Genomic DNA, 25,582 nt, shown 5'->3' on the forward strand with positions numbered 1-25,582 from the left:
TCAAACCATCTCATCTTCTGCCACCCCCTTTCTACTTTTGCCTTCACTCTTTCCCAGCATTGGGGTCTTTTCCAGTGAGTCAGCTCTTCTCATTAGGTGGCCAAAGTATTGGAGCTTCAGCTTCAGCCATCAGTCCTTTCAATTAATATTCAGGGTTAATTTCCTTTAGGATTGATTGATTTGATCTCCTTGCAGTCCAAGGGACTCTCAAGAGTCTTCTTCAGCACCACAGTTTGAAAGCATCAATTCTTGGACGCTCAGCTTTCTTCATGGTCCAGCTCTCACATCCATACATGACCACTGGAAAAATCATAACCTTGACTATAAAGACTTTGTCGGCAAAGTGATGTCTCCGCTTTTTAATATACTGTCTAGGTTTGTCATATAGCTTTGTAATAACATCCCCTCTGCATCCCCTCTTTTTCACCCCAACATCATGTTTGCTTTTAGTGCATGGGTAACAACCTGTTCTAGTGGTTTCGTGATTTGTTTTTCAAAAGGGCCTTGGCTTGGTCAATGTCACAACCTTAGCTCCTCACACGCAGCCTGGCAAAGGAGTAACTATGCATCAGAGGAAGGCTAGACCCTTCTGAGAGCTGCTGGATGGCTCTCTGCTTCCTTGTCTCCTGGGTCTGATGAGCACATGCCTGGAAGACAGGGCAGCGAGTGGGAGAACCAGGAGACTTTCCCAGGAAAGTTCACCAGGGGTCAGGTGGCTGCTGGCTGGCCTGAACCCCGGCTGATGGAAATGCTGAGTGAGACGGAAAAACGTCTCGAGCAGAGAGGAAGGAGCTGAGCGAGCCTTGGAGACACATAAGGTGCGCTTATGAGGTGGGGGGAGTGGAAGAAAGCACAAGAGCCTGTGAAAGAGCCCACAGTCTACCTAAAAATGCCACGGAGGCCGAGCCAGCTCCAGATTGGTGGGAAGCGTGCAAGGACCAGACGGAGGAGCCGTGCCTCTGTGAGGGCAGCCCATAATACCTGCAAGGCTGGCGTGTAAATCACTCACATGGCTGGCAGGTTGCAGGAGACATTACTCTCTAAGGAAAATCGTTTCCTGACCTACTGGTTCATCTATTTTAGGGTGTTGTTTTTGGAATAATTGCAGGCATGTAACTTGCAAAAGCATCATTTGAATATTTTTCTTGAGGCCTGCTGAAAACCAGAGCCTTGCAATTCCCTTTTCCTGCTAAGGTTTGCCCGGCCTGGTCACTAAAGCCCAGAGGAACATTCTTGAGAATTCCTTTTCTTAGCTCAGTGGGCCATTGTAAATCCAGGGTGATATTTTTCCTCACAGGTGGACATATTCATTTTTGGGTTGTTGTTAGGTCACACAGAGTCCTGGGAAATGGCCTATTGTTCAGAGTTGGAAGGCAAAGGCGCATAAGGAATGACATTCTTATTAGAGGTTTGATGAATGAAATGCAATAATGAAGTTTCTTTTGTTCTCGCCTCTGGGGCCCACAATTGTTAATCTATAACTTGCTATATGGATTCAAACTTATTAATCATTTTAAAGCAAAATTCTATGTAATGACTGAGATGGAAAATGAGGCTTTGATGAAATAAAATGTCAGTCTGCCTGATTTTCCTCCCCAGTGATGCAAAGTGGCAGATTCTCAAGTCCAACCCCCACCCCCCCACCAGAGGGGGGCTTGGGGGAGCCAACATGGGCAAAATGAGGGTAGGTTGGGAAATTCACAGGTGAGGCTGTCATCTCTGCCCCATGCACAGGTGTGAACAAGGCCCGTGGCTCCAAGTGGGACCTTTGGTTTCACCATATTGGTGTCAACGGCTGCTTCCTGGGAAGGCAGGCCCTTCTCTTCCCATTCCAGTTTATGGCCTGAATTAGGAAGTTGTGCTGGAAAGAATTCAGCCTTTCTGGCCAGAGCTCATCATGGGAATTCTAATTTCTTATACCTAAACTGCTTCCGGGGTGGCTCAGATGGTAAAGAATCTGCCTGCCAATGCAGAAGACCCGGGTTTGAGTCCCTGGGTCAGGAAGATTTCCAGAAGGAAATGGCAACCCACTCCAGTATCCTTGCCTGGAGAACTCCATGGACAGAGGAACCTAGCAAGCATGGGGTTGCAAAGAGTCAGACATGACTGAGCAACTAACACACACATACCTAAACAGCACTTTAAGATTTGTAGACTATGTTTTACAACCAGGCCCAGTTTGACTTCACAGCATTCTTGGGAGGCAAGCAGAACTAGGTTGATTATCCCCATTAGACAGGTGAGCAAACTGAGGAAGCGCGTGACAACATGACTCGGCCAGATCACTGAGCGACGACTCAAACCCGGGGCTCCTGACCTGCAGCCCAGCTGCCGTCTGTGTCACACTGCACCACCACGGGCCCATCCAGGGGCTCCAGGCATCAAGGCGGGACATCCAGGGGTTCAGGCTCCTATTAAGGAAAGGGGTTCTACTTCTCTTTCCAATAGGAGGGTGCAGTGAGAAAGTTTAAGCCCAAATGACTTGTGGAAGGATATGATTCTTTGGTTTTTTATCTATCCCCCAGTAGAACGTGAAGCCCTTGAAATCAGGGAGGTTGGTCTCTTTTGTTCAGTCTTGTTTTCTCAGTACCTAAAAGAGTGCCTGGCACACAGTAGGTGCTCAATATGTATTTGATAAGTGAATTCATGGGTAGGAAATGAATGAGGCAATCTACCTCGGAACCTAGGGTCCCCTTCTCTAGGCACCACCCCGTATCCATCCCCTGGGCCCGCCAGACCCTCCCTGACACTTTTTTCTCTGAGAGCATGACATTGGAAGTCACATGGAGTCGTTGCCACAACACTCTGGTTGACATTATCACAAGGTCCACTTGGGATAAAGAGAAAAGGCAGCGGTTCCACCTGATGTAACAAGGGTGTGGAGACTGGGAGAAATTGTGGATGTTCTGGACGGTGCAGACCGCCAGCCTCACAGATCCTGAGGTGGAGGACAGACCTGATCCTGTTCCTTCCTTCTTCCCTTCCTTGCTTCCTCTCTCGTGTCTGCCCTGTTCTCTGAAACACGTTGCAGCTGCCAGGTCAGCCCCTGCACTGGGAACCCTGGAGATCCTGGTTCCATGGTTATCAGGTCAGAATCAGGTAGACCCTGCCTACCTGATATGATCACTGTAATGAACAGGGGGTGGCAGAACAAACAGAATATTCAGAGTCTGACAAGTGAGGGTGTGAATCCCAGTTCCTCCTTCCTAGCTCTCTGCCCTGAAGACAACAACAATAATAATATTGAAATAGTTTTTGTTACTGCCTTTTGAGTACTTGTCAGCATCAGTTTCTGACTGAAGCTCTTCCTGTTTATTTTCCTACTTAACCATCACAACCATCCTATAATATCCAAGAGGTGGGTATCAATAGGCCATTTTTGTAGATTAGGAAAACTGAGGCTCAGAGAGGTTAAGTCATTTGTCTAAGGTCACAGAGGTAAGTAGAAGAATTGAACCTGGAAACAAGCCCATCAGTCTTAAAGTCTGAGCTGTTATTCCTCTTTCCTGTTTACTAAGACCACAAAACAGCCCCAGCCTCATCACCAGGACGAGTCGGGCTCCTCATGTGAATCATACAGGCTCGCGCTGAGCGCGATCTTAGGGAGGTGGCCTGGGAAGGTGTCCCAGCAGAAGTTGGTTGGGGCGGCCTGGCCCTCTGCCTAATACGAAGGGGAGACCACGGCAGCAATGGCTTCAGGTTCCTTAGAACCAGGACCCCACAGCCTTCGCAACAGGCAGTTTCCAGATGTTTCGCCAGCTCTCTGCTGCCTGCCCCCTGTCCCTTCCCTCCCTCTCCTCCCCCAGCCTCTAACCCTCTGTCCTCTGGGTTTCCCAAACCTGCAGGGCTTGCAGCCTCCTCACTGCTCCCGCCAGCTGAAGAAACAGCCCTGGAAAGGCGACGGTTTTAAAGGGGAAGTGCCGTGTTGAGAGAGGCGTATCTGGGAGGTCCCTGACGCCAAGTCAGAATAACAAGTCTGATGTTTCTTTTGGTTTTCTTGACTTTTCCTTCTTCTTCAGAGCTGGTGAAATAAGGAAACAAGCAGGATCCCTTATAGGTGTGAGTGTGTGTGCATGTGTGTGTGTGTGTGCGTGCACACGTTTATGTGTGTGTGTTGGAGATGTGGCATCCTTTGTGACAGGGTGAGCCTGAGTTTTGCCTGAGTCCTAGAGTGGGTGGTGCTGGGAAATTCTAACTGGTGACTTCCAAGTCTCCAGCACTGATCCCCTCCCTGCCATCAGAATCCAAATCCTTCCTCAGAAGCCTCCAATGGCTTCCCACCTTCACCATTGTAACTCCTAAACTCCTTGCCATGACTAACCAAGGGTTCAGAGTTCTCCATCCACCCCTCCAACCTGGGTAAACCTCTTCCCCCCTCCTCTGCCATCTCAGACATAACGCGTCTCCTCTTTGTCCATCTTCAAACCCTCCAAGCTCATCCCTGCCTCGGAGCTTTTACACTAGAATTCCCTCTGCACCACCCCTCATTACCCAAGCCATCTTTCACACGGCTCCCTCTGCTTTTCTGTCACCTCCTCCACACAGCCCTCCTTGATCACCCTGTCTAAAGTAATCACCCCTCTCCCACCCATTTCTATCTCTTTACCTTTTTTTCTTTTCCTTTATGGCTTTAATTTTTGTCACCACCTGAAATCATGATATTATTATGCTATGTCTGTCTCCCTTTCAACTAGAATCCTTGGGGCAGAGACAGTGTCTGTCTTGTTCACTTTGGTAGGTTTGGTGTCAGGACCATGGCTGGGGCATGATGGGACCTCAATAAATATTTGGTGAGTGAATGAATACATGAATGCATGAAAAGAATAAAAAGCTCTTTGGAGAACGTGGACTAAGGTTGTATAAAAGAATCAAAATCCACTGTAGTCAATTCACCCCTGGAAGTCCCAGGGGAGGGTGGGGATAGGCATGCATCACAGGGGCAACCCTGCTGATGAGGAACGGTGCTGAGCTGGGAGGTTACAGGAGCAGGGGGAGTGGGGGGAGGCTCATCTCTTTCTGACACCATACCCAGTCCTCTTGCTGGGGGAGAACTAAGGGATTAAGGGACTCAACTTTTGCATCCCATCTCGGCAACTTCCTAGCTCTGTGCCAGTAGAACAATTAACCACTCTGAGCCTCAGTTTTTCCATCTGTAAAGTGGTGCTAGCAACAATATAATCCTTGTGAGGATCAAAGAGCAGGTGCATGAAAACTCTTGCACTCAGCATTTTATCAGTTCACAGAGGTGACTACTGTATGTGTGGCCTCTGTCTTCTGGAAAGGGCCCGTCCAACACCCAGGCTCCATGTCCACCTGAGGGTGTGGATTTGTTCATCAGAATACACGTTTATTTCCTTTGATATTTTAGAAATGTCTTAGAACACCTAGGCAGGGACCTGGCTCTGCTCTGTGACCTTGGACCTGTCACTTCAGATGTCCAAGGCTTGCCTTCCACATCAGCACCAACATTAGCAATGAGATTAGCAATGGTCTCTGATCCCTTCACCCTCACACACCTACTAGTCTGCTCTGAGAATAAGATATTTTGTCTTTAATGTCCAAAATTTTGTGTCTTTCATTGGATCTTAATTATAGATTTATTTTCATGAACTATCGACTATTATATACATTTTTCCATAAGTAAGTATATCCACTTATAGAATTCCATATATTTCTCTCCAAGGAGACAATGAAGTTTACTGTAGTTGAAGACTCTGGGTTTAGACAGCATCAAGTCCTGGCCATGCCATCTTCTGGGTGTGATCCCAGGAAGGTGTGCCTTCTCTCCACCTCTGGTTCCATCATCTTAAAATGACAAAGCAGAAACATCTGCAAGATTTGAAGAGTGACAAAAAGCATATAAAATCACATACCAGTGTTCATAAAAGCATCATTCACAATAGCCAAAGGGTGGAACTAACCTAAGTGTCCATCAACAGATAAATGGATAAACAAAATGTGATCTCTTCATAAAATGGAATATTATTCAGTCTTAAGGAGGGAAAATTTGACACATACCAGGACATGGATGAACTTTGAAAATGCAATGCTAAATGAAAAAAGCCAGATTCCAAAGTGCAGACACTGTATGGTTCTACTTATATGAGGTATCAGATTAGTCAAATTCACAAAGACAGAAAGTAGAATGGTGGTTTCCAGAGGCTGGAGAAGGGGGAATGGAAATTACTGTTTAATGGGTACAGAGGTTCAGTTTTGAAAGCAAGAAAAGTTCTGGAAATGCGTTGGGGGTGACGGTTGTACACCTATGCAAGTAGATTTAATGTCACTGAACTGCACACAAAAATACAAACAGTTCAAGTGTATCTATGTATGTATGAAAAATATTTGTTAAGGCTATGCATTTGAGCTATGTATATTTTACCACAATGAAAAAAAAATTTTTTTTTAAATATAAAGTACTTACCACAGTGCCTGGCATAATAGATTTTAAAAGAGCTAAAATAAGATCACATTTCAGGGACACGTGATGTTACTGTGCTTTATAACCTGTAATGTACCATCAAAATATACAGTGTTCCCACTACACTTTACCTGCAACGTATATGTGCACACAAGCTCAGTCGTGTCCAACTCTTTGTGGCCCTGTGCATGCTAGCCCACCATGCTCCTCTGTCCATGGACTTTTCCAGGCAGGGATACTGGAGCGGGTTGCCATCCAACCCGTGTCTCTTACACATCTCCTGCATTGGCAAGTGGGTTCTTCACTGCTAGCGCCACCTGAGTGGAATTGACCCAATGACACAGTCATTCCTAGCGATTGTCTCTTTCCCATCAGCTCCCCTCACAGCCTCTGGATCTCTCTGCTGATGGACTGTGGGTGCCTCTGTAAACTCATGTAGATGAGCATTTGGGCAACTCAGTAACTACAGAAAACCAGGAACAGATCCCACTCTAATTTGCTGGTCTGATTTGTCCCTTGTTGGAGGTTGTGTTGCAAAGCAAGATTCAGCAGTGTGAGGTTTGGCGGGCTTGGGAGAAGGGAGTTTGCAGAGGGTGAGTCATCTGGGGTCCCCAGCCCACTGCCTCAGTCCTTGGCATCTTCTCCATTACTACTGTACATCCCCAGTCTCAAGTTGTGATCCCAATGTCCATGTCCAACCAGGAGGAGAAAGAGGCCTGGGCTCTTTGACCAGCTTGGAGGAGACAGGAAGTTCTCTTATTCTTAAATGACTCCATCCTCACTTGCCGTGGAAGGATGCTGCCAAATCCACGCTGTCATGGGGCACTCAGGCTCAGGGAGTATCACCAGAGTTTAAGATTCTTCCTTCTTGTCTTCTCAGGCAGAAGTTAGGGCTGGGGGCCAGGAGGCCTGAGTTCTAGCTCTGCCACCAATGTCCCTGGAGACTAGTAGAGAAACCCATCACACTTTCCTGCACCCTAGTCTCGCTCACTGTAAAAGTGGGATTTCAAAGTTCAGGTGCTTCTCCAGGCGTGGATGACCAGGAGGCCGGCCTGGGGGACGAGAAAGTGTTAGTCATGATTCTGGCTTTGGAATGAGAGTTGGGGTGATCCTGGAGGCAGGTGATCTGATTTTGAGATCCCAGGTCTGCCATGTGCTGACAGCCGTAAAAACTCCTGCCTGCTTCGTGGTGTTACCATGAAAGTCAGCAAAGTTGGTTTCAGCGAAGTCACCAGTACGATAGAGGTGCATCGTCAACCATAGGCAAGAGCACCATGTCCACCTTCCCCGTACAGCGGGTAGGATCACTGCGGCTTTCGACAGAGGCCTTACCTGATCAGACAGCCAGAATATGTATGGCTCTGGGATGTGGCCAAGTGAGGGCCCAGGTGCAATGGGTTGGTTAGGATCTGGTGAGAAACAGATTGTGAAATAATGATCAATACAGAAGCTGTCTGGGCATATTCTAAATGGTTCTTACTTCCTTTCATTAAGTCCCATGACGGGGATATAGAAATCAAGTTAGGTAAGTTAGGAGGGAATGTGGAGCATGGGGGGAGAAAATGGATTTTGATGTCACACAACCTTCTTTTTTTTAATTTTTCTTTTATTGGAGTATAATCCCTTTACAATGTTGTGTTAGTTTCGGATGTACAACAAAATATCAGACCACCTGACCCACCTCTTGAGAAACCTGTATGCAGGTCAGGAAGCAACAGTTAGAACTGGACGTGGAACAACAGACTGGTTCCAAATAGGAAAAGGAGTACATCAAGGCTGTATATCGTCACCCTGCTTATTTAACTTACATGCAGAGTACATCATGAGAAACTCTGGACTGGAGGAACCACAAGCTGAAATCAAGATTGCAGGAGAAACGTCAATAACCTCAGATATGCAGATGACACCACCCTTATGGCAGAAAGTGAAGAAGAACTAAAAAGCCTCTTGATGAAAGTGAAAGAGGAGAGTGAAAAAGTTGGCTTAAAGCGCAACATTCAGATCATGGAATCCAGTCCCATCACTTCATGGCAAATAGATAGGGAAACAGTGGAAACAGTGGCTGACTTTATTTTTCTGGGTTCCAAAACCACTGCAGATGGTGACTGCAGCCATGAAATTAAAAGACGCTTACTCTTTGGGAGGAAAGTTATGACCAACCTAGACAGCATATTAAAAAGCAGAGACATTACTTTGCCAACAAAGATCTATGTTGTCAAGGCTATGGTTTTCCCAGTAGTCATGTATAGATGTGAGAGTTGGACTATAAAGAAAGCTGAGCACTGAAGAATTGATGCTTTTGAACTGTGGTGCTGGAGAAGACTCTTGAGAGTCCCTTGGACTGCAAGGAGATCCAACCAGTCCATCCTAAAGGAGATCAGTCTTGGGTGTTCATTGGAAAGACTGATGCTGAAGCTGAAACTCCAATACTTTGGCCACCTGATGTGAAGAGCTGACTCATTGGAAAAGACCCTGATGCTGGGCAAGATTGAGGGCAGGAGGAGAAGCAGATGACAGAGGATGAGATGGCTGGATGGCATCACTGACTCAATGGACATGGGTTTGGGTGGACTCCGGGAATTGGTGATGGACAGGGAGGCCTGGCGTGCTGCGGTTCATGGGGTCTCAATGAGTCGGACACGACTGAGCGACTGAACTGAACTGATACATACATATGTATATATATACTCCTCCCTCTTGAGCCTCCCTGCCTCCCTCCCACCCTCTAGGTCATCACAGAGTACCAAGCTGAGTTGCCTGTGCAATAGAGCAGCCTCCCCAGTGCCTGTCTATTCTCTGCTCAGTAGTGTATATATGTCAGTGCTACTCTCCCAACGCATCCCACCCTCTCCTTCGCCCTGTGTCCACACGCCTCTTCTCTACGTCTGTGTCTCTATTCCTGCCCTGCAAATAGGTTCATCTGTACCATTTTCTAGATTCCATATACGTGCATTAATATACAATATTTATTTTTCCCTTTCTGACTTCACTCTGTATGACAGACTCTAGGTCCCTCCACATCACTACGGATGACCCAAACTGATTCTTTGTTATGCTTAAGTAATATTGAATTGCACATATGTACTCTGTCTGATGTCACACAGCCTTGAATTCAGATTGACGCTCTGGCTGTGCAGATGTGTGGCTTTGGGGAATTTGTTTAAACTTTCTGTCTCCGTTTCTGTATCTATAAAGCATAGGTAACAATCCTTGCCTTTTCAAGGTTCTTATGAGCATTCAGTGAGATGAGGTAAGTAAATTACACAGCCCCTTTGTCTTAAGTGGAATATGGTTAAAACATTATGCTGCTCCTGTGTAGAGTGGCACAATCTATTTCTCCACTTCTCAACAGGGGCTGGCTTTGTGACTGGTTTTGGCCAATAAAACATGATAAAAGTGATGTCATACAACTTTGGAAGGGAGGCCTTAAGAGGCCTTGTGTCTTCTACCATAGTCCTCTTGGAATGCCGCCCCTGAGACCACCAAGTGAGGAAGCTGGTCTAGCCTCCGGGAGGGTAAGAGGATGCACAGAGGAATGAGGCCCAGCACAGATGCTAGACATGAATGAGGCCATCTTGGGATCTTCCAGACTAGTGAACCTCCCAGCTGAAATGAGTACAGTTGCCTTGCCTACTTACAGAAGTGTGAGACATAATAAGTCCTTGTTGCTTTCAGTCATCGAGTGTTGGACTGGTTTGTTCCGTAGCAAGACTGCCTGACATAGTCCACCACACAGACTAGTTGAATTGGATAAAGATGAAAAATTTTTGGAATATACAGCATGTGCTTTTAAGCACAAGCTCCTATTATTATTATTGTTTTTGTAGCTATTCATACTGACTTGTTGTTTAGTTGCTAAGCAGTGTCCAACTCTTTTGCAGCCCCATGGACTATAGACTGCCAGGCTCCTCTGTCCATGGGATTCTTCAGGCAAGAATACTAGGAATGGGTTGTCATTTCCCCCTCTAGGGGAATCTTCTCGACCCGGGAATTGAACCCACGCCTCCTGCATCTCCTGCATCGACAAGCAGATTCTCTACCATTGAGCTACCTGAGAAACCCATATTCATACTGATTGGCTATAATAATAATGTAATATAACATAACACAATATAATCGTCATGGTAGGTTGATGACTTCTCACTTCCTGTCTCCGGGAGAAGACCACAGTCTGTTGGAACAGGCTTCGACAGGCTCAAACAAGCCGCAACCTCCTCCACAGACGAATGTTTTAATTCGCTCTATCTTCTCACGTCTGTTAATAGCTCCACATTGCCTTGCTTGGCCACCTGGGATGGTGCCACGGCTCCTATTAATCTCACCATACGTGGCAGCATTGCACTCAAGTGCCACGCTCTCCACTGCCTGTGTGGGGCACGGAACCTATTTTTAGTGTTTTACATCTATAATTATGTATGTTTCACTGCCTCTCAAATGCATATTTGCTCTGGGGAGAGGTTATGGTTATATAATCTCAGTTATTTTTGATAGGGCCAAATGTGTTAGACCGATCTGCTACGTCTCATTCAGCCAAAGAAAACTGTCCAACTGTTTCTTCCTCAGACTCCCATGGAAGTAAGGGTGAAATTAAAAATATTTAAGTACTGGTTGAGCATGGGTACTGACAAATCAGAATGCAACCAGTTGTTGCATCATTTGGTGTTCATGGAGCCTATTAGCTCTGCCCTCAGGCTTCCCAGGCGGCTGGGTCAATGATAAAGAATCTCCCCATCAGTACAGGAGATGTGGGTTTGATCCCTGGGTTGGGAAGATCACTGGGAGGAGGAAATGGCTCCTCCTGGGAAGGAACTTCCCAGGCAAGAACACTCCAGTATTCTTGCCTGGGAAATCCCAAGGACAAGGGAGCCTGGTGGGCTACAGCCCCTGGAATCTCAAAGAGTTGGACAGGACTGAGCGACTAAACAATAGCAAAGCCCTGCTCTTAAGGGACTATTTAGTTTAAGAATCAATTTGTGATTTTTTTAGAAATTAAAATTCTCTTCAAGGAAACTTATCAGCTGGGAAGTGGGGCTTGGAATAATGCTGGTCTTAATAGGATGGGGTCAACGTTGCTGTTGGCCTGGATCAATTTCTCAAGGTATTGGGGAAGAATTTTCTCCAATGGTGGTTTCTATCCCAGAAGGAAGAAGAACTAGAAAAGTCAAGGCTAAAGTGGGGCCCCAGAGAGGAAGATCTGGGGCCCAGGACTAGCAGGTGGAGTGGGCAACCTAGGGAGACTGCAGCTGTGGTCAGCTGGAGGAGGTCTGGGAGATATCCCATGGCTTGGAGCTGCAAAAATCCAGGCAGGGAGATGAGTGGGAGTTAAGGCTACTGAGCATCTGGCATCAAGAAGCAAGTGGATGTGGTCCAGGGAGAAGGCAGGCAATCCAAAGATACCCCAAGAAAAGGTACAGTATTCTGCCTGGAGAACTCATACCAACTTTTACTCATTCACTCACTCACTCACTTAGTCATTCAACAAACATTGGCAAAATACCCACTGCAAAACCAGATACTAGCCTAGTTCTTGGGAAACTTGAAAGTTCCCCTATTAATTCAGCTGACTTACAAGGTATCTTTTTACCCCATGTATTAAAATCTTGAAGGGGAAAACTTGGAAAATAGAGAAAAGCATACAGAAAAATATTCATATTCTCAACTCTTAGTCCCTGTTTGTAGTTCACACACACCCTTATTATTTGTATATAATATGTATGTTTTATGGAGAAGGAAATGGCAACCCACTCCAGTATTCTTGCCTTGGAAATCCCATGGCCAGAGGAGCCTGGAGGGCTATATAGTTCACAGGGTTGCAAAAGAGTCAGACACGACTCAGCAACTAAACAAGAACAACAAGGTATGAATAACCTCAGAAATGGGATCATCTCATATAAAAATTTTTTTTTCATTTGTTATTATATTGTGAAAAGTTTCTTATTCTTCTAATATCCTTTATAAATGTGACTTTGAATGGATGTAAGGGAATTCCATCTAAGAAATGTGCAGTCAATTATTTAACCAACCCCCAATTGTGGGTCATAAATGTTGTCTCCAAACAAAGAATTTGACATCCTGCCAAATTGTTACTCATATACGAGGAAAACATGACACTTAATACTTTCTCAAAAAATGAAAAAATCTAAAGACACATGCATACTAGTGTATATAAAATAGATAACTAATAAGAACGCACAGTATAACAGGGAACTCAATACTCTGTAATGACCTATATGGGAAAATAATAAAAAAAAAGAAAACAGAAATATATATATATATATATATATATATATATATATATGGACAACTGATTTACTTAGCTGTATACCTGAAACTAACACAACATTGTAAATCAACTATACTCCAATAAAAAATTTTAAATAGATAAATAAAGTGTCGGGGGTTGTGTGTATGCTCAACCGCTTCAGCCGTGCCCAACTCTTTGCCACCCCATGGACTGTAGCCAACCAGGCTCCTCTGTCTGTGGGATTTCCCAGGCAAGAATACCAGTGTGAGTTGCCATGCCCTCCTCTAGGGGATCTTCCCGACCCAGGGACTGAACCTTCATCTCCTGCATTGTAGGCGGATTCTTTACTGCTGAACACCAGGGAATCTCTGTTACTTAAGTACATCAGTGAAAGTTATAGAATTATAGCAAATAACCTTCAATTAATTTATAAAAAATTTTTCAAATTCTTTACTTCTAATACACGATTTTAACTATTACTAATTGCAGAATGATAATAACTACGTTGGCAAAAGGGTTCAGAGAAATGAAAGCTTACATGTTTCTGGTGAGAGTTCAACCTCCCATCATATGGAAAGATTTTTAAAATGCTTAGGCTCAGCATTTCACTTTCTAAGAATTTATGTTAAGGAATTAGTATTAGAGATGTGTACAAAGATTTATGAAAAACAATATTTATATCAGCATTATTTTTGTGCTTAATACACAGTAACTTCTAAAAATGGAAGCTATAATTACCAGTATTATTATCATCAATTCTTTTTCCAGTTCCATCTGGCTTTGAGAATAAGAATATTATAATTAATATATTTTTATGTTAGATGTCATCTTTTCCCAGAATTATTTTTTGACATTTACATTGTTTTATAATCATGTTAACTACAATTACTGAGAAATTAACTTAAAAGTTTTTGTGTTCTCTACTGAGCAATCATTTATACTGCTTTTCCTTGTATCTGAATTATTTATTTTGCTTCATTTTTCAGCCACCTGGAGTATTTCTTTGATCATTTTTTTTCAAGAAAGTAATAACTATGGCATATGTTCTGAGTTCTTCCACAAATAATTACCCACCTTCAAGAATGGCAGTTTGGCTGCACATACAATTCTTTGTTCCTAAGTCTCATTCCTTCAGAAGTCTTCAGATTTTGAAAAATTCTATCCTAGAATTTACTGAAAAGCATGGCCTAATGGAAATTTCTTCCCTTCTTTTTTTTTTTTTTTTTTTGAGGGAATTTGGGGTTTTTTTCCACAGAGGAACATTTTTTAAATGTATCTTTGAAATTCAAACATTTTCCCCATGGATGTCTGAATGAACTCTTAACAGAGTTGCAAATCTTTTCTTGAGCATCCACGTTGCTTTGGAGGTCATGGGGTTTCTGTCACAGGTATAGAATTCTGCTGTTGTAAGCCGAAGGCAGTCATAGAAAACATATAAATGAACAGATGTGGCTGTGTTAAAATAAAACTTTATTTGCAAAAACAAGTGGACAACTCATAGGATGTAGTTTGCCTTGGCTGTGTTAAAATAAAACTTTGTTTACAAAAACAGGTGAACAAATCATACGATGTAGTTTGCCTTTAGAGTCTAAAGGCACAAGTCCTTTAGTTGGAGGACTTTTCCAACAGATCTTTTTTTTCTTCTTCATTTTTTCTGATGACACCATTTCAAATCTTTCCTACGTGTATATTCGATTCCCTAGTATCTAGCTTATTTCTCTCCCCATCTCTCTCTCCCCATTTCTATCTCCCTCTCTCTCTCTTTCTTCACCGTCTCCATGTATTTTCTCCTTTTCATTGATTTCTGGCAGAATTCCTTGAGCTCACTTCTGAATTCACAGATTTAGCTTTCTGCTCTATTAAATCTGTTCTTTACTGCCTTAATGGCATTAGCAAATTTCCATGACTGTATTTTTCACTGGGGAACAATCTTTCTGAATTTTCTATTTCCATTAAAAGAGGCAAAATCTTATGAGAAATACTCAAATTAGAGGGTTTTTTTTTCCCCTTGGTGGTTTCATATCACAAGAATATTATTGCTTTAGTTCTCAGAATAAGTTCCATTTTTTAAAATCACAGAAACATTACATATGTCTGTTAAAATTTTTTAAATTATATATACTTACAATAGGCAAATTGCTAACCATTAACAGAGATTGAGAAAGATTCTGTGAGAATCCTTATAGAAATTTTACTCATAGAGGGAAAAAGAACTTCTGTATCTATTCTGCAGCTTTAAGTTTTAGTTTGGGTGTTCGGTTGACTCTGAGGAGCAGGAAGTGAGCTACTCGAGAAGGTAAGTGTGCAACACAGAATTCACTGTCTCACCAGCGTTTCTTTTCGCCCTGTGCAGGTGTCAGGGGCTGAGGTGTCTGACGCTGTCTGTCTGCAGGACTAAGATATGCCCACTCCGTCCACTGTGCTGCGCTGTCTTGCGGCCACGTTCACCTCTCATTTGGCAGGGAAGTTTACTGCTGTGACTGCATTAGCAGACCCACATCAGGTCACCAATCCCTCCTCTCTCTGGCACAACCGATCTCATTATGGGTCCCTTACCAATTCTTGTTCTTTACTTCCCACACTATGTCTACCATGTGAAGAAGGTGGAATTCCCTATGGGCAGCAGTAGGGCAATTCCCAAAGTCCTTGAATTTGCCCCATATCCACTGTTGTGTGGTTCCCCCTTGATAAACAACAGGACTCCATTTCTGAGGGGTCTTTGAGACTCTTGGGGCAATCCTTCCACTTCTCTTTTAAAAATTATTTCTTAATTTTTGGCCAGCCAACATTTGGGATTTTAGTTCCCAGCTCAGGGATCAAACCTGTGCCTGCTATGTCGGAAGCTCAGAGTTTCAGCCACTGGATTACCAGGGAAGTCCAGCCCTTGCACTTCTGACCGGGCCCTTCACTATAGGTCTCCTGATTTTTTACTTCAAACGTTCTCCTTCTCCATCATCTCTTCTTAAAAAAAAAAAAAAAAAACATTTAAGTTTCTAGTTCAATCACAGCTTATTTTCTAACACTGGTAAAGTTCTTCCTTCCTTTCTTTTTTAAATGTTGTCATAATGAGGTTTTGAGAGGAAAAAGAATGAAACAGTTCAGCTCAGGTTGGTCTCTGGAAATGGAAGTCACAGTTTCTGGTTCCTTCTGATGACCTGAATGAACAATCTTGAGAAATCTTCTTGAAGTAACTCAATTTTATTGGAAGGAACCCGTGGTCCCCCCTTTTTTGAACAGTTCTGTCTTTTCATATGTCCTGCGATTTTTTTTTTTTTTTTTGCTTTCTTTTCTGTGTTTATCCATCAGTGGGGCTTCTGCTGGAGATGGTGTGTGTCCCTGTCTGAATCATTCAGGCCAGGATGATAGGAGAAAGGAGTGGGTTAAACATGATGGAGTTTCATTTTCTTGATTCGAAGATCCAGAAGCCGAAGGAAAAATGGAGCTAGAAAATGATAGGATAAGGGAGTCAGAGCTGGAGGGAGTCATATTGGAAAGTTTCCACTCTTGGCTTGAAGTTCCCACTCTTTACTCAAAGTTTCTTTCTCCTATTTGGTATTTATATGGGGGGGGGGGGTCTTTTACAAGTGATACAAAGTTCAATTCAGACTAGGTTAAGTGAAGAAGGGAAATAAAGGTGTTCTGGTTTCAAGTGAAGCTGAATACAGAGTACAATGTCCTTGATTGAGAATCTGGTTTCTTTCCATCAGTTGGTTCTGTCTTCTGCTAAATTACCTTTATTCTGGAGTTCCCATGGGAGGCCCTAGAACTTCTAGGTGGTAAAGTGGCTACAATAGCTCTGGCCTCACACCCCTGCAGGTCAGCTCTAGCAGGCCTAGAGCTTGGGTTTTCCCCTTGGCACCCACTAAACTTTTTTTTTTTAATAACAGATTTATTGAGATGTCATTCACATACCATACAATTGATGCATTTAAAATGTAAATGTCAATGGTTTTAGTATATTCACAGAAGTATGTAACTATCAGCACTATCAGTTTTAAAACCTTTTCATTATCTCAAGAAGAAATCTTGTCGTTATTCGAGGTCACCCTCCAGCCCCTCAACCTCCCAGTCCCTAGACCTAAGCTACTGACCTACATTCTGTCTCTATAGATTCACCCCTTCTGGGCATTTCATCTAAATGGAATCATATAGTAGTATGTGGTCCTTTCTTTTTCTTTTTTTTCTTTTTACTTGCAGTATGTAGGATCTTTAGTTGCAGTATGCCAATTCTTAGTTATAGCATGCGGGATCCAGTTCCCTGACCAGGGATCAAACTTGGGTCCCCTGCATTGGGAGCACAAAGTCTTAGACACTGGACCACCAGGGAAGTCCCAGTATGTGGTCCTTTTTAACTGGCTCTTTTCATTTAGCATAATATTTTCAAGGTTCATCCAGGTTATAGCATGCATCAGAACTTCATTCACCTTTTTTTATGGCTGAATAACATTCCTTTGCGTGGATATACCATATTCTGTATTCTCCAGTTGATGAACATTTGGGTTGTGTTCACCTTTTGACTATTATAATGCCACTGTGAACATGTATGTACATTGCATGCTCATTTGATTTCATTTCTTTTAGGTATATATTTTGGAATAGAATTGCTAGGTTATAAGGTACCTCTATATTTGATCTTCTAAGGAACTGCTAGAATGTTTTCCAAAGCAGCTGTACCATTTTACAGTCCTGCTGACAGAATAGGAGGGTTCCAGACTTCTTGGTGGTCCAGTGGTTAAGACTCTGCATTTCCATTGCACTGGGGCATGGGTTTGATCCCTGGTTGGGAAACCAAGATCCCACATGCTGCATGATGTGGCCAAATAAATAAACAAAAACAGATCCAGTGTGAATAGCTAACTAAAAAAAAAAAAAAAAAAAAAAAAAAAAACCACAATGCAGGAGGGTTCCAATTTTCCTACATCTTTCCTAACCTCTGTTATTATCTTTTTTTTTTTTTTTGGTTATAGCTATTGAGTTGGCCAAAAAGTTCATTGAGGGTTACCCCTGAACTCCCAGTATTGAGGTAAACCCCTACAAGCTTTTTTTTACCAACCCAGTACCTTAGTGGTGTGAAGTGAGCCATTCTGATTGGACTACCCTGGGTGATGTGAACATTCCTGAATGAATGTCTCCTTGGTGCTGGATGTACTGGAACTAGGTCATGAACTCCACTGTGGAAATCTGCTCAGAACATGTGAACTCAGAATGAAGGAAAGATTAATACCAAGTCTACTGTCAGAGTCATTACTAAGATAAGAGAAACTAGATGTTGGGAAAATGAAGAATTCATGTTTATTAAAGCTTGACAGTCAGTAATTCATTGGGGCAATGCCCTGACCTGGGTCTAGAATGGCAGTCAACTTCTGGGTTAAATCCCAAGGAATTTATGCTGTGGGCATCCATCTCACCATGTCCTTGATGCTGTGGGCATTTCCTTATGATGCTGACCAGCTCCAAATGCTCTGGCCCACTCCCATCTCTAGTTCTCACTGCAGTTGGGCCATTGGTAAGGTTTGCAAAGATCTTTCTGAAATGGTTATCAAGCAAATTGCTCCTTCTCATTTGAGGGATCCTGACTTTGGTTGGCCCATCCTTCAATCTGGTCCTCTGCTGTGTATATCACAGACATTCTTTAGATTTTCTAGCCTATAAATATCACCCTTCTCTAATACTCTGTGCTGATATAAGTATTTTCCTATTTTTATATACAGTTGGTCATTTTCCTGGGAACCTGGGAAATAGAAGAAAGTTAGATGCTTAAGTTTTTGTCTTCCTGCACTAGAGAAATAACTTGAGCTTGCTTCTTAGGAGCAGCTTATGCCTCAAATAATCTACTTCAAGATTGTGTTAGGATCAATGTTGCTTCAAAACATAGTATATCTTGGACTTCCCTGGTGGTCCAGCAGTTAAAAATCTGCCTGCCCATGTTGGGGACCTGGGCTCGATCCCTGGCCTGGGAAGATTCCACATGCCACAAGGCAACAAAATCTGTGCACTCCAACTAGAGAGTAGCCTCTATTCACCTCAACTAGAGAGTAGCCCCTGCTCACCTCAACTAGAGAAAGCCTGCATACAGCAGCCAAGACCCCGTGCAGCCAAAAATAAATAAACAATTAATGAAAAACCCACCTTGTATCTCACTGGACATCCCCCACAAGGTCAGTGCTAAAATAAACTTTAACCACCACTTATTAAAGGTTTACTATGTGGTAAGTACTGGGTAAAGCACTTTTCATGCATTACTTCATTTCATTGTCATTAAAGCTTTATGGGGCCAACAATATTACCTTCGTATTATAGGTGAGGGAACTGAGGCTCAGAGAAGTTAAGTGACTTGCCAAAAGTCACACAATAAGTCACAATAAATCACATGTAGTGTCAGGATTAAGGGTCACTGCCTCTCGTTACTCCACTTAGCCCCAGTCTCTCACCAAACCCTGCAGCGCTTCCCTCATAAGTATCTGAAACCCAGCCTCTCCTCTGCCCCTTCATTGTCACGTCAACATCATTGCTGATCTTGGCTTCAGAAATAACTTGCTCTCTGGTTCCCTGGCCCTGGTCTCGCCTCCTCCAATCCATCCTCTGCCCTCTAGCCAGTATGAAGTTGCCACAGTGAGACCCTGATTCTGTTACTCTCCTGATTAAAACCCTTCACAGCAGAGAGTTCATAACTCCTGTTACAGGACACTCGTGGGCCACCTGGATGCCGTCTTTCTCACCACCCTTTCATGCACCCACCCTGCTGTTAATGAGAACCGTTCACAATCTCCTCCGTGCACCACACCAGGCTTCTTCTTGACGCTGTGCCTTGGCATAAGTCATCTCTTTGTTCTTTCTTCTGCCCCCTGACTCCTCACCCTTCACCAGGTTCCCTCCTCCTTGTCTTACGAGGCCAAGTCTAAATAGCAGCCTAAAGGAGAAGCCACCTCTGAATCTCACCACAGCCCCTTTAGTCAGAGGGCATGGCCTGGTGGCCCTCAGTGACACAGCCTACTGACCAGATGCCCTCAGAATCATAGTAGTGAGACCCCCAAGGTCATCTGGTCAACCTTCAACCTTTTCCCTAACGGACACCACACAGCTTAACCCATTTTTGGTGTGAACTGGCTCATTTTCTCCAGGCCGCTTTAGCAACCCAGTACATATGGAGCTTTGCGTTGCAGACCAGTCTATCCACTTGTGAATTGGAAGAGAGGACTTTTCCAGAGAGTCTCCAAGGTCCTTCTCCACTCTAAATTTCAAGATTCCACATATTATCTTATCTTAGGGGCTACACTGAGCTAAATACAGCCTCCTATTTTCCCATCTCCATTTCTCTGTCTCTGTCTGTCTGTCTGTCTCTCTCCACCCTCCTCTTCTGTGTCATCCGGTTGCCTCCAAGGTGGGGCCTGCTTGTGGAAAGCTGTGTGGGCTCTAAAGAGCAGGTACCAGTTCTACGAAACCAGAGTCTCGGGGCCTGCAATCTTGCAGGTGGTGGTTCCCAGCAGCGGTCCCAGCGTGCCGTGCGTCCTGCTTGAGGAGGAATAAAAGGCCAGGCTGGACGCCTGCAGGATGGATAAACAAACCCATACATTTGCTACCATAAGAAAAAAGGAAAAGGAAGAAGGAAAAGGTATTGATTATGTGGCATTGAAGTGCCTGGGGCTTTAACAGACATTCAAGATTGGACGCACTGCTCAAGATCAATAGTAGGTTTTATGTCTCTGACCTAAAAAGTACCAGCGCCATGTAATTTAAACACAGACAGCTATGAGTATATCTCCTAACACCTGGCAGGCTTCCCTCAGCTACCTCTGACACACGTGCTTACTTTTCCGCAGCCATTTCCCATTTTTTGTGTTTTTTTTTTTTGGCCAGAGGATGACATGGATAAATATAAGGATATTTAGGAATGTAGAGTCAGGTGTTTCTGATATCATTACCTTAAATGGTAACCTCACAGAGCAGAGTTGAATGGCTGGGCGTGAACCCCGAGGGGATGGCAGCTGATAGGCGCCTGCAGAGAGGGTGCGGTCCTGAGGTTGGAAATGAAGGAGAGAAGGGCCGGGTGGCTCCCTGGGCCTGAGGCTGTGATGTGTGCACAGGAGTTCTTCTGTGTCTTTGGAACAGCCCTGTGGAATGGGAGGCACCCAGTTTACAAAGAAAGAAATACAGTCTGTTGCTTCCTTGATTGAATGGCTGTTTTGGTTGCTGCCAGGGGAAGGGCCACTTCCCTGGCGGCTCAGTGGGTAAAGAATCTGCTTGCAATTCAGGAGACCTGAGTTTGATTTCTGGATTAGGAAGATCCCCGGGAGAAGGCAATGACAACCCACTCCAATATTCTTGCCTGGAGAACCTCATAAACAGGAGAGTCTGGCAGGCTAAAGTCCATGGGTTCACAAAAGAGTCAGAAATGACTGAGCGACTAACACTTTCATTTTTCAGGGGGAGGGTCAGGGGATTTCTAGGGCAACACTTGCACCCAAGAATCCCTACACACACGCACGTGCGTGCACACACACACACACACACACATCACCACAGGGGATCAAACAGAAGCAGAAAAAGTGTCACAGTTATGGCAGTGCATTCTGACTGCCTAAGGTTTAATCTTGGCTCCACCAGCTGTCAGCTGTGACTCTGGACCAGTTACCTAACTTGCCTGGGCCTCAGTTCCTGCATATGTAAAATGGGGATAATAATAATAATTAATATTACAGCTGAGGGGGGAATCAAAAGGGTTAATACAGGTAAGGTTTAGCACGTGGCAAGGATTTGATAAATGCTAACTAACTTTGGCAACCAGCAGACAAGCCCGCTTAGTGAAAACTGTGGCTAAGTGGGCTTGAATCAGTTCGCCAGGATGCATGAAGGTTTCTATGTCATTTCAACAGAAGTCCTAGTTCACTGTGGATGACGTGGGCCAAAATCCCCCCTCGCATCCTAGCCTGTACATGTGAGGCGAAGCTTGGGGGCAGCCTCCCAGTCTGTAGATTCCTACCTGTGGCTCCTGCCTCCCTGCCCCCGAGCCCATCCCGCCCAGCTCCATCTCTGACAGGGTTCCAGGGACCCCAGAAGAAAGAGAGTGCCTCACTTAGTGACTCTGCAGCTTTTCTCAGCACTTGGGCTTCAGAAACCCCCCAGGGACCCTTCTCACCCCTCTCTTTGTTTACGGACATATGTGCATTTGTTGAGGAGAGTTGTAGAAAGTTCTCGCCCTTAATTTTGTGGTGGGATAAGATGGCTAATCTGTTTTGACATGCTATCTAAACGGCCCTCAGATCAGTATACGGAAGAAGTCATCCATAAGTCATGTCTTTTGTACACATGTACTGGTGTGTACCAGAGAAAGAGTTATATTGGCTGCGAGAGGCTGAATAATAATGGTCGTTATTATGGCGAATTCAGGGTCTCCACATTCACTCCACATATCAAATCCTCTTTCAATAAGGCCAGTTCCATCAGCTGTCAGATTCTATTAAATATATCCCTCAGACCTACTGACCAGCTGACAGGAGAGAAACTCTAAACCGTACAGCCACCATTAGCATCATAAAATGTGAAATCAGCTGGAAGGAATGATAACAGAACTAAAAACAGAAGAGATGAAAATCTGTAATGCCCTTGTGTGCTCCTAAATAGAAACCCCGAGAGTTACAAACACACCCATAAAATACCGAGGTTAAAAAAAAAAATAACAAGACAAAAAAACAAAGGTCGGCCTCTTGTGTGCTTCATAACATAGAATGGTTCTTTTACCTTTTGTTAATGTGAGATTTGCATAAATGTTTCATGAGGTTAATACAATGCATAAAACAAACATTTATTAGGCAACATCTGTGCTGTTTTCCCAGATAATGCAGTGTTTCTTCCAAGTCAATGAAATATAACCTATCAGAAGGTTGGAGGTGTGGGAATACTTGTACAAGGGCTGTTGATCATATTTTATACTTCTGCAAATGCTTGGGTCCTACCAGAAGATTTCTTAAACAAGGAGAAGCAGGTGCTGGCTTGTGCTCTAGTAAAAGATACAGAACACTTGGATCTATCAAGGAACCAAGCCCTGCAAAGAGAAGAAAGATTTCTGCATGGGGACTAGAACTGCTTCATCATTTCTTTAGCCTAACTTTCTAAATTTGGAGTTGTTCGCTGACATATTCACTTAATACTGAAAAGAAAAAAAAACAAAGATCTGCACTTAAAATCTAAGAAGCAGAGAGATGGTCAAAATGTCCAGTGGTTTTGTGCAGCTACAATCCTATCATGATATTGGTTCCATATGGGGCTCTTTAAAGCAAAAAACAAAAAAAAAAGTTATGAGACCAATAATTTTTAATGAAACTTGGCTTAGCTCACAAGCAGGTCTAACAGATGAAACAGCAGCCCAGGCTGGAAACATGACTTTTCTTCTTCCTGGCAGGGATGAAAGAAAGCATCCTTTCAATTAAAGGAAACCTTAATGGAGATATGTTTTGTATTATCGATTTTGCACAAGTAGGGATTTAGGCATTGTCCCTTTCAACACATGTGTCTAAGCAAGTCCTCTCTTTCTCTAATGGGCCATTTTGAAAGTGAGAAACATCTTGATCATGCCTTTTGAGCTGCATTTTGGGTGGAATTTTTTAGTAGAATATTTGTATTAATCAGTTCAGGCTGCCATTAACAAGCTGTCATAGACTTGGTGACTTAAACAGAAGGAATTTATTTCTCACGGCTCTGGAGACTGGGAAGTCCAAGGTCAAGGTGCTGGCTAATTCAGTTTCCCAGTGATGATTGCTGACCTGCAGACAGCTGCCTTCTCATTACCCTCTTACATGGACAGGTTGAGAGAGAGAGAGAGAGAGGAAGCTTTCTGGTGTCTGCTGTTAGTAGAGTACTAATCCCATCATGGGGACCCCACCCTCATGACCTCATCTAAGCCAAATTGACTGCCAAAGGTCCCGTCTCCAAATACTGTCACATTAGGAATTAAGCTTTCAACATATGGATCTGAAGGGGTTGGGGAGGCAGAATTCAAGGCATAGCAAGATTGTTGAAAACTCTTGTCTCCCTAGAAGTTTGAAAGGATTGGGGGCATAGAGATTCTTCAGAAAATGAACAAGGTGCTCTCTCTCCAGACACTTCAGTGTGAGGCTTCTGAACCTTGACACTATTGACATTTGGACAGGATCATTTTTGTTACAATCCCTTCCCAGGTGGCACTAGTGGCAAAGAACCCACTTGCCAATGCACAAGATATAAGAGATGTAGGGTCGATCCCTGGGTCAGGAAGATCCCCTGGAGAAGGGCATGACAACCCACTGTAGTATTCTTGCCTGGAGAATCCTATGGACAGATCCTGGGGGCTACAGTCCATGGAGTCACAAAGAGTAGGACCCTACTGAAGTGACTCAGCACATTTTTGTTATAGGGAGCTGTCCTGTTCATTCTAGGATGTTTAGCAGCATCCCTGGCTCCTGCCCACTACGTGCTATTAGCATCTATCTCCCAGTGATGACAACAAAAATGTCTCCAGAGAGCACCAATTTTGGGGAACAAAAATGGCTCCCCATGGACAGTCACTGATTTCAGTGTTTTTCAGTTTTTGGACACCTGCTTGCTCCATATCTGGCGTCTTCTGTAGGATTATTTGCTTAAGGACAAAGACGACTTTGTATGTAGGTATCATCTAACTCAGCTCATTTCTAACCATCTAACTTACTCTGTGCTGGGAAATCCCGCATGTCAGGACACAGAAGAAGAATGCTGGTTGTAAGTAGTGAGGAGTACATCTATACATGTATAGATAGATGTATAGTACATCTATACATCTATACATCTGTACATCTATAGCATGAAAGGAGCCATGCAAGCATCCTTCACCCAGCTGTCTGCCTTCAGGTGGAACAATTAAGCCCAAAGAGCACCATCCTGCTGTCATAAGCACCAAGGTGGGCAAGGAGGATCCTTGTCTTGTCATTGCCTCTCATATCACTCTGCTCCGTATTCTCCTATGTCCTTACTGCTATTGAAAGGGTCTTGCTTGTTTATATGCTTACATTTGTCTTTCTTTGCAACTGAGTGTCTCCCCACTAGGATGAAAACTTCATAGAGCAAAAATGTTGGTTGTCTTCAGTGGCAGTGGAGTGTTCTAGCCAAATTTGAGGGTGTGGGTCTTGGTATCAGGCTGCAAGGCTGAAATCCAAGGTCTGCTGCGTAATAGCTTTGTTGACTTTGGGCAATCATTTAGCTTTTCTAGCCTCAGTTTCCTCCTCCTCTTTTATAAATAAATTTAAAAAGACCAGTTCCTATCTCATGGGACTAGTGAAGAAGTCCCATGAGTGTTGATAAGAATAACTAATGAAATAATGTTTATCACATAATATATGCACAGCAAACAAGTTATTTCTGTTCACCACTGTAATTATTATTATCCCCTAGAGCAATTCCTGGGCTTCCCTGGTGGCTCAGATGGTAAAGAATCTGCCTGCAATTCCAGAGACCCAGGTTCGATCCCTAAGTTGGGAAGATCCCCTGGAGTAGGAAATGGCTACCCACTCCCATTCTTGCCTGGAGAAACCCACAGACAGAGGAGCCTGGCAGGCTATAGTCCATGGAGTCCAAAGAGTTGGACACAACTGAATGACTAACCCTTCCACTTCACAGAGCAGTCCCCAGCACAAGAAGAAATACAGTATCAGTAAAATGAATGAATGAATTCCCTTGTGTCTGTCTCTGATTTTCACTTCTTCCTGTTGCAGTTGATAATTTGCTACCTATCCAGTCCCTCTTTTCTATTTTTGCTATAGCTGGGAAGAGGAAGTCTAATCAAATGTTTGTTTCTAAGCAAGTAATTAAAGCAATTGTACATGGATAAGAGGTCCAGACTTGGGAATCATATGCTCCCAATAGTTTTTCAAGGTAATAGCCCAGATTCTGTACAAGCACGCCATCATCCT

The 25,582-nt window shown here is 43.7% G+C and overlaps 1 long non-coding RNA gene across 2 annotated transcripts in view; it reads right to left on the bottom strand.

Moving 5' to 3' along the window:
* Window positions 1-5,620: 5,620 nt before the first annotated feature.
* LOC110136085 (uncharacterized) overlaps window positions 5,621-25,582 on the bottom strand; it is a 29,452-nt gene continuing 9,490 nt past the window's right edge. Inside the window, exons 2-4 of one of the 2 annotated variants that reach the window (XR_002313526.2) lie at window positions 23,001-23,057; window positions 20,588-20,776; window positions 5,621-5,829 (exon numbers count right to left, since the gene is read on the bottom strand). This is a non-coding gene — a long non-coding RNA (uncharacterized lncRNA). Of the gene's footprint in view, window positions 5,830-20,587; window positions 20,777-22,958; window positions 23,058-25,582 lie in introns of those variants that run through there. The other variant, XR_002313525.2, reaches the window with a different exon arrangement.

This window comes from Odocoileus virginianus, chromosome 20 (genome assembly GCF_023699985.2).
Source record: "Odocoileus virginianus isolate 20LAN1187 ecotype Illinois chromosome 20, Ovbor_1.2, whole genome shotgun sequence".
Classification (NCBI taxonomy): Eukaryota; Metazoa; Chordata; class Mammalia; order Artiodactyla; family Cervidae; genus Odocoileus; species Odocoileus virginianus.